At 50.3% G+C, this 13252-nt stretch overlaps 1 long non-coding RNA gene across 1 annotated transcript in view; it reads right to left on the reverse strand.

Moving 5' to 3' along the window:
• Window positions 1-5268: 5268 nt before the first annotated feature.
• Window positions 5269-13252, reverse strand: part of LOC138503759 (uncharacterized) — a 34712-nt gene continuing 26728 nt past the window's right edge. Inside the window, exon 2 of the long non-coding RNA XR_011279701.1 lies at window positions 5269-5454. This is a non-coding gene — a long non-coding RNA (uncharacterized lncRNA). The remainder of the gene's footprint in view (window positions 5455-13252) is intronic.

Raw genomic sequence — 13252 nt, forward strand, 5'->3', positions numbered from 1 at the left:
TAGGGTTAATAGGGTTAATGTACAGCTGCCTCTGCCCCTTGCCCCGCTGCCCCTGCCCCGTAGACCAGAAAGCATTTTCTGACAGCAGAAAGCATTTTCTGACGGGTTAATGCACTGCCCTGCACAACATAGGGTTAAAATAAATAATATGCCCTGTGGAAACATAGGGTTAATAGGGTTAATGTACAGCTGCCCCTTGCCCCTGTCCCCGCTGCCCCTGCCCCTGCTCCGTAGACCAGAAAGCATTTTCTGACGGCAGAAAGCATTTTCTGACGGGTTAATGCACTGCCCTGCACAACATAGGGTTAAAATAAATAATATGCCCTGTGGAAACATAGGGTTATCAGGGTTAATGTACAGCTGCCCCTGCCCCTTGCCCCGCTGCACCTGCCCCTGCCCCGCTGCCCCGTAGACCAGAAAGCATTTTCTGACGGGTAAGCAAAATCCGACGTTACAGTACCGTCGGATTTTGCTTTGCCATTGAAATTCACGCATGCGCAGTAGCAGCCTAAGCATTTTTCGACGATGAGCAGAATTCGACGTTACACCGGCCATGGCTCTGTAGGTCAGCCATAGCCCAAAATTGTACGGTGGCTGAAGCCCGGTATCGTCGAAAAATGCTTAGGCTGCTCCTGCGCATGCGTGAATTTCGATGGCAAAGCAAAATCCGACAGTACTGTAACGTCGGATTTTGCTTACGCGTCAGAAAATGCTTGCTGGTCTACGGGGCAGCGGGGCAGGTGCAGCGGGGCAAGGGGCAGGGGCAGCTGTACATTAACGCTGTTAACCCTATGTTTCCACAGGGCAGAAGAAAAAAAATATATATTTTTTTTCTTTTTTAAGCTCTGTGGGCCGTGGTAGTCTGTGGTTGCTTTGTGGTGGTGCTCAGGCTGGCGGAAAGCACCAGGCGCAGTGTGTAGGGAAGTCTTCTACTGCACGGCAGCTGCGTGCATGGCTTCCAAGGATTCGGATCGCGTGTGAAGGAGGAGGAGGTGGGAAAAGGAGGCCGTTTCAGCGGGGATCCGCTCGTTGGTGGGATCACCGGAGTAAGCACACGGGGGGGATCCCCAACGTGGCGGGAAGGAGGACTGCTGGCACCAGGGAGAATCCTCGTCGCCAAATGTTGGGGGCGGAGGGCCCCAAATAACGGACAGGAGCCAGCAGAGTGAAGGAGAACCTCTTTATTTCCCTTCTAACCGGCAAGTGCCGTGCCCGCACTCCCCCGCCCCTCACCACGTCACATCCGCCTGTGACGTCCACCTCACGAGTGAGGTGTCTTAAAGGGCACTCACTAGTGACAATTTTAACACTATGTTGTGCAGGGCAGTGCATTAACCCGTCAGAAAATGCTTTCTGCTGTCAGAAAATGCTTTCGGGGCAGCGGGGCAAGGGGCAGCTGTACATTACCCCTATTAACCCTATGTTTCCACAGGGCATATTATTTATTTTAACCCTATGTTGTGCAGGGCAGTGCATTAACCTGTCAGAAAATGCTTTCTGCTGTCAGAAAATGCTTTCTGGTCTACGGGGCAGCAGGGCAAGGGGCAGGGGCAGGGGCAGCTGTACATTAACCCTATTAACCCTATGTTTCCACAGGGCATATTATTTATTTTAACCCTATGTTGTGCAGGGCAGTGCATTAACCCGTCAGAAAATGCTTTCTGCTGTCAGAAAATGCTTTCTGGTCTACGGGGCAGGGGCAAGGGGCAGGGGCAGCTGTTCATTAACCCTATTAACCCTATGTTTCCACAGGGCATATTATTTATTTTAACCCTATGTTGTGCAGGGCAGTGCATTAACCCGTCAGAAAATGCTTTCTGCTGTCAGAAAATGCTTTCTGGTCTACGGGGCAGCGGGGCAAGGGGCAGGGGCAGCTGTACATTAACCCTATTAACCCTATGTTTCCACAGGGCATATTATTTATTTTAACCCTATGTTGTGCAGGGCAGTGCATTAACCAGTCAGAAAATGCTTTCTGCTGTCAGAAAATGCTTTCTGGTCTACGGGGCAGGGGCAGCTGTACATTAACCCTATTAACCCTATGTTTCCACAGGGCATATTATTTATTTTAACCCTATGTTGTGCAGGGCAGTGCATTTACCCGTCAGAAAATGCTTTCTGCTTTCAGAAAATGCTTTCTGGACTACGGGGCAGGGGCAAGGGGCAGGGGCAGCTGTACATTAACCCTATTAACCCTATGTTTCCACAGGGCATATTATTTATTTTAACCCTATGTTGTGCAGGGCAGTGCATTAACCCGTCAGAAAATGCTTTCTGGTCTACGGGGCAGGGGCAGCGGGGACAGGGGCAGGGGCAGCTGTACATTAACCCTATTAACCCTATGTTTCCACAGGGCATATTATTTATTTTAACCCTATGTTGTGCAGGGCACTGCATTAACCCGTCAGAAAATGCTTTCTGCCGTCAGAAAATGCTTTCTGGTCTACGGGAAAGGGGCAGCGGGGCAAGGGGCAGGAGCAGCTGTACATTAACCCTATGTTTCCACAGGGCATATTATTTATTTTAACCCTATGTTGTGCAGGGCAGTGCATTAACCCTTCAGAAAATGCTTTCTGTTGTCAGAAAATGCTTTCTGGACTACGGGGCAGGGGCAGCGGGGCAAGGGGCAGCTGTACATTAACCCTATTAACCCTATGTTTATGTTTCCACAGGGCATATTATTTATTTTAACCCTATGTTGTGCATGGCAGTGCATTAACCCGTCAGAAAATGCTTTCTGCTGTCAGAAAATGCTTTCTGGTCTACGGGGCAGGGGCTGGGGCAGCGGGGCAAGGGGCAGGGGCAGCTGTACATTAACCCTATTAACCCTATGTTTCCACAGGGCATATTATTTATTTTAACCCTATGTTGTGCAGGGCAGTGCATTAACCCGTCAGAAAATGCTTTAGATCTTCAGAGAGTTTCTTATGGTTCTTCCTCTTCCTGATTATTGTTAACATGCTTACTCTGATTTTCTCAATACTTGAACTGCAGTTACTAAGTGGATGGTGATTGTTATGTCTTGCCCATTTTGCTCTTATCTTGTTATCGACCCTTATATGTATTTATGTTGTTTGTCATGTCTGCGCCCTTAAGCCTCCGGGTTCTCAGGTGCGCAATACAAATTCAATAAAGTAAAGTAAAAGTGCTCAAACACCGCCTGGGGACTGTATGGGAACCTGACGCATAAAGTGTTGCTAAGTATCACACACCAGGTGAAAAGTGCGGCTTCTCTCTCGTGCAATTATCACACCATTGACGAGAAGTCCTGTCCCGCCTCCCCTCACTGAAACAATTACACTCATTCTGAAAACAACGCTACAACTGACTGCACACTACACATCCCATCTCGAAAAACCGCAGCTATCTGGACAATTGGAGACACTCACTGCCATCCTTGCATCCTTCAAGGACACATCATATGTGCCTGGCTGCTTCTGTACTCGAAACTCTTTAAACTGAAGCACTCCTCCTTTACCTGACAATCATTAACTGCTCACAGCAGGACACAACTGTATTAGTTCCGGAGGCAAGTGGCCTTCATAGAATCATAGTTGGCTAGCCCAACCCTCCGATTGGGTTTATAGCTCTTTGGTGACTATTAGCCAATTAGGAGGGCCGTTCTGTTGGGATATGAGGCACACTGTGGCAAATCAACTTCCGGTGCACCAGTGGTGCATAGATGAATATCGGTTTCTAAACCATCAAACAACCCCACAACCTCTAGTATACCATAAGGGATCTGAATAGATTGGAAACATAAGCAAATTATAAACCTTGTTCAATTTTGGTAACATGGACGGAGCGGCATGCTTATCTGTGAATAGTCGTGGATCGTTGGTTAGTTGCAACACAGCGATAATACAATTATTACCCAATGTCTGCTTTGGGTAATAATCGCTTCGTGAAAGCGAGGCGAGTGGAAAGCATCTAAAAGTTCCTCCGAGCCTGTTTTTGCCATTTAATTGTATTAATCCGTGCTCCGTGCCTCAGTGAATCCCTCTCCCTGCCTTCCCCACCAGCTTCCTCTTCCTGATCCCCGCCCGTCTCCCAGCCCGCCCACCTCCCTGATTGGTCAGATCACTAGTCTTAACGGATATGAGTTTCTTGACCTACTATCCGCCAGTTGTCGCTGGTACCCCCGCCCTTATTTCCCTCGTCATCACTGTGTGCCCACAACCCCTTAGGTCCCAACGTTTCACTGTGTGCCCAGACTCCCTGGTTCACATCTCGTCACTGCCCCTCCAACAACCTCCGGTTCAGTGTGATGCTGCCAGCTTCTCGCCTGGTCCCCTAAGATATCGCCATCTACCCCATGCCCCTCTCGTGTCCCATGTTGTCGCTGTGTTCCCCCAGCCCCCTCTGGTCGTCCTTGATGTCGCTGTATACCCCCAGCCCCTCTGGTACTGTGATTTCTCTCTGTACCCTCTGGTCCCCTGCATGCTGTTGCGGTTTGCCCCCACCCCCGCTCCCCTGCGATGCCCCTGTGTACCCAACCCCTCCGGTCCTCGTTTACAGTTCCCAGGCATGCCCTCCTGTCTGTGCCCTAGCACCTGCACTGTCTAGGTGTCTCTAGACCGAGTGCAGTAGCTAGTCTTCACATTTGTGCTGTTCATGCCCTGTGGGAGTGTCTTTGCTTTCTCCCTCTTTCCCTCCCTTGTCATCGAATGCCTTTGAAGCGCATTGCGATTAATCGCCGTGTGGATGGAACATCATATCATATCACTATGCTTACTCTCTACTCTACACATTACACAATTAGAGTGCACCTATACCCCTCAATCAATTCGGCCAAGCTGCTCACATATGACCACTACCCCACAAACACGTCATCACTCTAATAAAAAGCAGCTATATCCCATTACAAACCGACCTAGCTGCACATATAAGCATCCTACAGGCCTAACGCAGCCAGAACCCCGTCTGGGTGTACACCCACCAGACTGCACACATATCATCAACACCTCATACACCCCAGTCAAAAATGTCATAAAACGGATGCAAATTATATATACTGTATAGCTTATGAATTATATGTTCTTTAGCACTACCAAGGAGTTCTCCAGGATGAAGTTTCAAGGCACAGCCAAATAGTTCCTACTGGATAGTATGTGATGTTCCATCGCACTCTGTTGCTCCTGTCAGCAAGCATAGATGTATAAGCCCCCATTTGCTTTATTGGCCCACATTCTGTATAGTTGAAGGCCATTTGAAGTTACGCTGATTTGAACAATGTTAACACAAAGAAGCAAAGTAGTAGAGAAGCAATCAAGTTTTACGCTGATCATTTTATTCTTTACAATGAAATATGTATTAACAGAAAATAAATTGCAAAAACCAGCAAGAACATTTATTTTTGGACAACTTCGAAACAATGGCACTCAGGAGGTTGGTGCGAAATTCAGGTCACCCACACAAGCCAACGCGGAATGCTCCAATGAGGATGACTTCTCTCTAAGTGTAAAGAGATAAAAAAAGTAAGGCTCAAAGATTGGGATGCATGCAATAGCCACCAAAATGTAACGTATGACAGCATGAACATATTAATCAATAATTTATTGGGTATTTATAATGCCCCTATACAGCAAATGGTGCATCAAGGTACATATATTTATAATAGTAATGTGAAATTCAAAATTACAATGTACATGTCATCAGAGTGAACTGGACCTTCCAGCCCTCTAAGATGAGATAGCAATACCCTTGAGATAGATGGGGTGCAGAATTGTAGTCAAACATCAATAATCGAAACAACTCAGGTAGTTGGCAAAAGGATAAGTGTTTTAATATCAATTATCTAAAACAGGAATGATAACGGACATCAGCAGATGTCTCTCATCACTATCTTAAAGTGTTTCATTAAAAAAATGACACCTTTTATAGTAAATATTCGTCATTGATGACGTTAACCTGTGTATCACTCATGTCATCCTACGTGGGAAAACTTAAATACCTACGGGTGAATGCGATAGGGTCTAAACGAATCATCTAGGTATACTATCCATACTCATTTGGGCAGTGAAATAAAGTGATAGGCTTCTTAACATCAGGTGGGGCAACTAAGCCCTTCCCTAAAATGTCACTATAAATGTCACTAAATATACAACATCTAATTGGCTACACAACTATAGGACCCTTGATCATTCGGTCCTTTATCATCGGTAACTTTCCAACCTCTGTCAGTACCCTCCCAACCTATGTTAGCAGCTCTCAGGCTGAGCGTCCAGGTGCAGATAAACTAGTCTTAACCACAGCTTCCCAACAATTAACATGATCATCCATCATCACCTCAGTGGTCTGCTGTCAATTAGGGCGTTGAACTCGTCCTTGGAAATGTTCCTTGCTACTGAAGAATTCAGGGGAGTGAAGGCACACTCTGCCTTTGTGCGTAGCTGTGACCATCATGCTCTTCCGACTTCTTCTCCCCACGTGACTAAAGACCACGAAATTGAGCTTTCAGAATTCAGATTTTCCAGACTAATGTCCAGGAAAGTCATAATTGTATAAAAAATGTATATTTTATGCGGCTAGTAGTTTTGACCATTGTTCCTGAATACATATTCCTAAATTTCACAATTTGCATCACATTGTATCAAAAAACTCCCACTTGTGTACAATTCAACCAGTCTGTTACAAAAGGAATGAATTGCCATTTGCAACTGTGGGTCACTTTTTCATTGGTGCCTGAGACAATTTTATGCCCCAGGCCAACCTGGTGGCCAACCATGCTTGGATAGTGTCATACATTCTGTTGATGTAGCTGTAGTCTTGGTCATACATCCCTGAGAGGGGAATGAGGATTTGGGTATCATCAGCATAGTTGGTATAAAATATGTCCAGAGCGTGGTTTTGTATAAATGTTGTAAAATGTTGGGGAGACGCATGGGACCCCGCAGGGAACTTGAGTTGGATGGGCAGCAGTGCTTCTAGCATAGACACTGTCTGCCTGCAAGAAATTAGGCAATCCATTTGGTGGACTTGGGTGAAATGTTGGCAGCTAAAGTGAGGTGGTGGCAGAGTGTTTGGTGGTTGACCAGGTCAAACGCTGCCGATGGATCGAGAAGGAGGAGGGCTAGGTTGCCAGTGTCGTGGATATCGTCGGTTGGTTTTTCAGGTCAAGGAGGAAGTATTCTGTGCCATGGACAGGTCTGAAGCCTGACTGGTGAGGGCTGAGGATGTTGTGTTGTTTCAGGTAGGCTTGTATTTTAATGTATGATATGATATGATATGGAATTTATAACGCGCCTATACACAAGTGTTTCTAGGCCAGACAAGACAAGGATGGGGAAACAGAGGGAGGACGAAACAACGATCTTACTAGGCCTTGTCATTTAGATCACGCAAGTGCAGGGAAGGGGATGTAATCAAAGGTGCAGCCAGCGGGTGGCTCAGTGCAGGTAATCAAAAGTGCAGCCAACGGGTGGCTCATAAGTGCAGAGCGAAGGGGATGTAGGGTTACAGATACAGACCCCAAGTGCTGGGGCAGCCAAAAGGCAGTGCAAGGTGCAACTGGACAGGCAGGGACCTGGGCCCAACTTCAGAGGGTGACCAGTGCGTGGACCAGACGGGTCATCAGCAGGGGAGAGGAAGAGAGAAAGCAGAAGCAAAGAGGAAGGTCTTGAGTTGCTTCTGGGACCAGAGGTAGTTCTGCTCAAGTTTGAGAGAGGCAGGGAGGCTGTTCCAGAGGGAGGCCCCAGCCGAAGAAAGAGATCTGCCCTCAACTTTCTGCTTTGAAAAGCGACTGACCCTCAGAGAGTTGGAGGTGGATGAGCGGAGAGCTCGAGAAGGGACATGTTTAGGAAGAGAGAGTTGTAAGTAGTGCGGTCCCAGTCCCCAGAAAGACTTGTGGACAATGCAGAGGGTCTTGAACTTGATCCTTGCCACCATTGTGGGCAATGTAGGCAGCAATGGTAGATGAGTGTTCAAAATGGCTGCGCATCGACGCCATGTTATCCTGGCTCACATTTTACACACTAGCATTACAAAGCCGTGTCTCAAGGTGTCACAGGTCCTCTGTCTGTTACGCAGGGGCAGCATAAACTTGTGCATCCCCATAGGGTTATGGCACCTGCACTATAGTAGTACACAGGACACAGTAACCCCTCAGGGATAGAGGGTTAGGGTCTGTTGGATTGGATAGGCACAGGGAGGTAGGGTAACCGGAAAGAGAGTTAGGTAGAGGGTGTGGAAAGCAAGGGGGAAGTAGGGTAAGGAACAAGTTACTTACCTGTAACTGTTGTTCTCTAGCATGGGTCTGGCACGGAATCACATGCTCATGAATATTCCCTGTCGTCGGGCTGGGAATCCTCGGTATAAGAAAAAAAAGTTTCACTTTTGTTTATAAACTGTCTTTCTCCTATAAACCAATGTCTGAGCTATGGGTCATACTGCCACCAGCCAATGACTGCCCTCTCCCTAAGCACCTCCTCTGGCAGCCATCCTCAGATTTGGTAGCACGTAAAGTGGCAGTATGACCAAGAAGAGCCCCAGAGGGGCAGGAGGGTTCACATGTGATTCCATGCCAGACCCATGCTGGAGAACAACGGTTACAGGTAAGTAACTCGTTCCTTCTCCAGAATGGGGTCTAGCATGCATTCACATGCACATGAATAAAGAATACATAGCCCGGGAGGATAGCTCAGCGGCAACGTGCGCGCCTTGGAAGCAAGACGACACGACGCAACACAGGTTCGATTCCCGGGTCCGGGCTTAGAAACCTCTGGGTGTTTAAGCGCGTTATAAATACGCAACTAAGACAAAAAAGAAAAACAATTATGCAACCAAAAAAAAACAATTCCTGTAACAGCGCCTCGATGCCCGTGGGCATTTGTGAGCGCTTTAAAAATGGAAATAAATAAAATAGCAGTACATACATACACGCCCACGGGAGGTGGCAAGGCTCAACAGAAGGAATTACTCTTACCTCCTCACCTTCAAGCAACCAGGTTGCGTAGCACTGCTTGGCCGACTCTGTACTCCTCTCTGAAATCCCTGTCAATGCAGTAGAATTTCGTGAAGGTGTGGGTAGACCTCCACGTAGCAGCCCTGCAGAGGTCTAGCAGGGGCACAAAAGACAGGAACGCAGTCGTCGCAGTGATCGCTCTGGTGGAGTGGGCTCTCGGACGGCCAGCCAGCGGTTGGTTTGCCAACTAGTGACAATGGGAGATGGAAGCCTTGGACAAGGCCTTCCCATGGTTCACAGGACCAAAGTTAACAAAAAGCCGAGAAGCCTTCCGGAAACTCTTCGTGCGGGCCACATAAAACTTCAGCCCTCGAGCCACATCCAGTGAGTGCAAAGTCTTTTAAGCCGGCAACGAAGGCGTCAGAAAAAACACAGGCAACACCAAGGGTTCGTTCACATGAAATTCGGATGGAAACTTGGCCATGAAGTAGGGGTGCGTCCGCAGCACCACCCTCGTCTCGTGGAAAGTGAAATAAGGCTGCTTGCAGGACAGGGCATGGATCTCACCTACTCTCCTGGCACAGGTAATGGCCACGAGGAAACCTGTCTTCCAAGAAGGAACTTGAGCAGAGCTTTATGCATAGGCTAGAAAGGGGCCCCGTGAGCCTAGTCTGCACCACGTTGTGTTCCCACACCGGGGCAGCGCCTTCACCGGCGGGAGCGATCGGAACAGTTCCCTAATGATCTCCATGACTAGATGGTGCGACCAAAGACTGTCCTGGAGCCCTGGTGTAGCGGGAGATAGCCGCCAGATGCACCAGGATGGCGACGTGCGCCAGCCCTGACGTAGCCAACGACAAGTTGGAAGGACTTGTGGGCCGTGACCCTCAGAGGGTTAATCTTCTGTGATCGGCACCAGGTCGCGAAACGCTTCCATTTGTGTCTGTAACACTTAAGAGTCCACGACTCCCTGGCCTTGGCGAGGACCTCCCTGCAGTCCGCAGGCAGCTCCTAACCACCGAACTCGAATGCTGCAGAAGCCAGGGCTTCAGGTTCAGCGATCTTGGGTCGTGGTGCAGTATTGCGCCTCCTACCCTGGCGAGAAGATCCACGACCACTGGTAGCTTGACTGGAGGGGACGTGGACATGCTGAGAAGGTCCGGGTACCATATTTGCTTCGGCCACACTGGTGCGACGAGGATCATCCTGAACCAGCACTGTTTGAGTTGACCGATGACTTGTAGTAGCAGCAGCAACGGAGGGAACGCATACAGGAACAGGCCTTCCCAAAGGGAAGGTGAATGCCTTCCCCATGCTCCCCGGCTGGGGGAAGCTGATGGTGAACCTCCGGCACTCGGTGTTCATCGCCGTCGATAACAGATTGATGTGAGGACTGCCCCACCTGAGGAAGAAGTTGTCCACTTCACCCTGCAGAAGCTCCCACTCGTGGCAAGAGCGCAGCTCCCTGCTGAGGGGGGAGTCAATGTTTTTGACTCCCGCCAGGTGAAAAGGAAGGAATAAGTTACTTACCTGTAACTGTTGTTCTCCAGCATGGGTCTGGCATGGATTCACGTGCTCATGAATATTCCCTGTCGTCAGGCTGGGAATCTTCGGTAAAGAAAAAACCAGTATCAGTTTCGTTTCTGATCTGTCTTTCGTAGTAATAACCAATCACTGATCTCTGTGTCATACTGACCACAGCCAATGACTGCCCTCTCCCTAAGCCCCGCCTCTGGCAGCCATCCTCAGATTTGGTAGCACGTAAAGTGGCAGTATGACCAAGTGAAGAGCCGCAGAGGGGAAGGCGGGAGGGTTCGCATGTGAATCCATGCCAGACCCATGCTGGAGAACAACAGTTACAGGTAAGTAACTTGTTCCTTCTCCAGCATGGGGTCTGGTATGGATTCACATGCTCATGAATAAAGAATACATAGCAGTACACATGCACAACCACGGGAGGTGGCAAAAAAGGCTCAACATTAAGCAATACAACAACTCAACATTAAGCATCTCTTACCTCCTCACAAGGCTCACCTGAGGCGAACAGGTTGCGCAGCACTGCTTGGCCGACCCTGGACTCCTCCCTGGAATCCCGATCGACGCAGTAGAATCTTGTGAAGGTGTGCGTCGACCTCCACGTAGCAGCCCTGCAGATGTCCAGCAGGGGCACACCAGACAGGAACGCCGTGGTAGCAGCGATCGCTCTGGTCGAATGGGCTCTCGGACGGCCTGGCAGCGGTCGGTTTGCCAACCGGTGGCAGTGCATGATGCAGCCGGAGAGCCATCTGGAAATGGAAGACTTCGTGAGAGCCTTCCCCTGGTTCACAGTCCCAAAATTCACAAACAGCTGTGACATCTTCCGAAAACTCTTTGTGCGGTCCACGTAGAACTTCAGCGCTCTAGCCACATTTAGTGAGTGCAAAGTCCTCTCAGCCGGCGACGAAGGCGACGGGAAGAACACTGGCAACACCAAGGGCTCGTTGAGGTGGAAGTCCGACGGCACATTGGGCATGAAGGAGGGGTGCGTCCGCAGCACCACCCACGTGTCGTGAAAAGTTAAGTATGGAGGCTTGCAGGATAGGGCCTGGATCTGTCCCACGCATCGTGCAGAGGTGATGGCCACGAGAAAAGCAGTTTTCCACGACAGGAACTTCAGCGGTGCCGAATGCATAGGTTCAAATGGGCACCCATGAGCCTAGCCAGCACTACATTAAGCTCCCAAGCCGGGGCAGGCGCCTTCACCGGCGGGAACGATCTGAAAAGTCCTTTCATAAATTCCTTTACAAGACGATGCGACCATAGGGACGCCCGTCCCGTCGTCCTGGTATATCTTGAGATGGCAGCCAGGTGTATTTTGATGGAGGCGTGGGCCAATCCCGCCTTGGCCAACGACAGCAGGTACGGCAGCACTTGAGGGGCCGTAATCCGTAGAGGGTTGATCTTCTGTGCCCGGCACCAGACAGAGAACCTCTTCCACTTATGTCCGTAACACTTGAAAGTTGAGGACACCCTGGCTTTTGCGAGAACCTCTCTGCAGTCAGCCGGGATATCGTACCCCCCAAACTCTAGTGCCGCAGGAGCCAGGCCTGCAAGTTCAGAGACGCCGGGTCGTGGTGTAGGATGGCGCCTCCTTCTCTGGAGAGAAGATCCGGGTCCGCCGGTAGCTTGATGGACGGGGACGTTGACAAGTCCAGAAGTTCCCGGAACCAGATCTGCCTCGGCCACGCCGGTGCGACGAGGATCATCCTGCACCGGGACCTCTTGAGCTGGTTGATTAGTCGAAGCAGCAACGGAAACGGAGGGAACGCGTACAGGTATAATCCGTCCCAGGGGAACGAGAACGCATCGCCCATGCTTCTCGGCTGGGGGAACCTGCTGGCGAACCTCTGACACTTTCAGTTCGTCGCTGTTGCGAACAGGTCTATCTGGGGTTTGCCCCATCGTCAGAAGAGTCAGTCCACCTGATCCTGGCGCAGTTCCCACTCGTGACACGCGTGCAGCTCCCTGCTGAGCGAGTCGGCGATGGTGTTTCTTTCTCCCGCCAGGTGGAAGGGAACCAGGAACATCCCCTGGGCGACCGCCCAGTGCCACAGATCCTGTGCTTCCTTGGAAAGGGCTGGGGATCTGGTGCCTCCCTGCTTCCGTATGTAAAACATCGTCGTGGTGTTGTCCGTGAAGATCCTCACCACCTTGCCTTTGAGGGACGGGAGGAACGATCTGAGAGCCCAGAACACGGCTCGAAGCTCCAGGATGTTGATGTGCAGAGACTTCTCCTCCGGAAGCCAGAGGCCTCTTGCGTGGAGATCTCCTGTGTGGGCGCCCCAGCCTTCCAGTGAGGCGTCCGTAGTCACCGTCACCTGGTACGATGGCGTCTGGAAGTCCGTGCCCGCCGTGAGGTGAGCTCGAGAGCCCCACCATTGAATCGCCCACCGGAACGCTTCGTTGAGAGGGATCCTGTCTTCGAAGGTGCCCGTCGCCTGCATCCAACGGGCGTCGAGGAATTCTTGAAGCGGGCGCATCCGTAGTCTGCAAAGGCGCACGAGATAGATGCAAGAGGACATCATCCCCAGGAGAGACTTGATGGACCTCACCCTGGCTACGTCCGTGGCTAACAGGCGTTGCACCTTGCCCAGAATGGTCTTAGTCCGTTCCGACGGTGCCGCCAGGCGCCTCACTGTATCGAGCTTCGCTCCCAGAAACAGGGCCACCTGCGACGGAATCAGGTGAGACTTCGGGTAATTTATGGCGAATCCCAGTTCTGTGAGTAGCCGGACGGTGCTCGCAGTGTGTCCGACGGCGAGTTCCCTTGTCTTTGCGTGGATGAGCCAGTCGTCCAGGTAGGGGTAGACG

Source organism: Ambystoma mexicanum, chromosome 11, assembly GCF_040938575.1.
Source record: "Ambystoma mexicanum isolate Mex_15411 chromosome 11, UKY_AmexF1_1, whole genome shotgun sequence".
Classification (NCBI taxonomy): Eukaryota; Metazoa; Chordata; class Amphibia; order Caudata; family Ambystomatidae; genus Ambystoma; species Ambystoma mexicanum.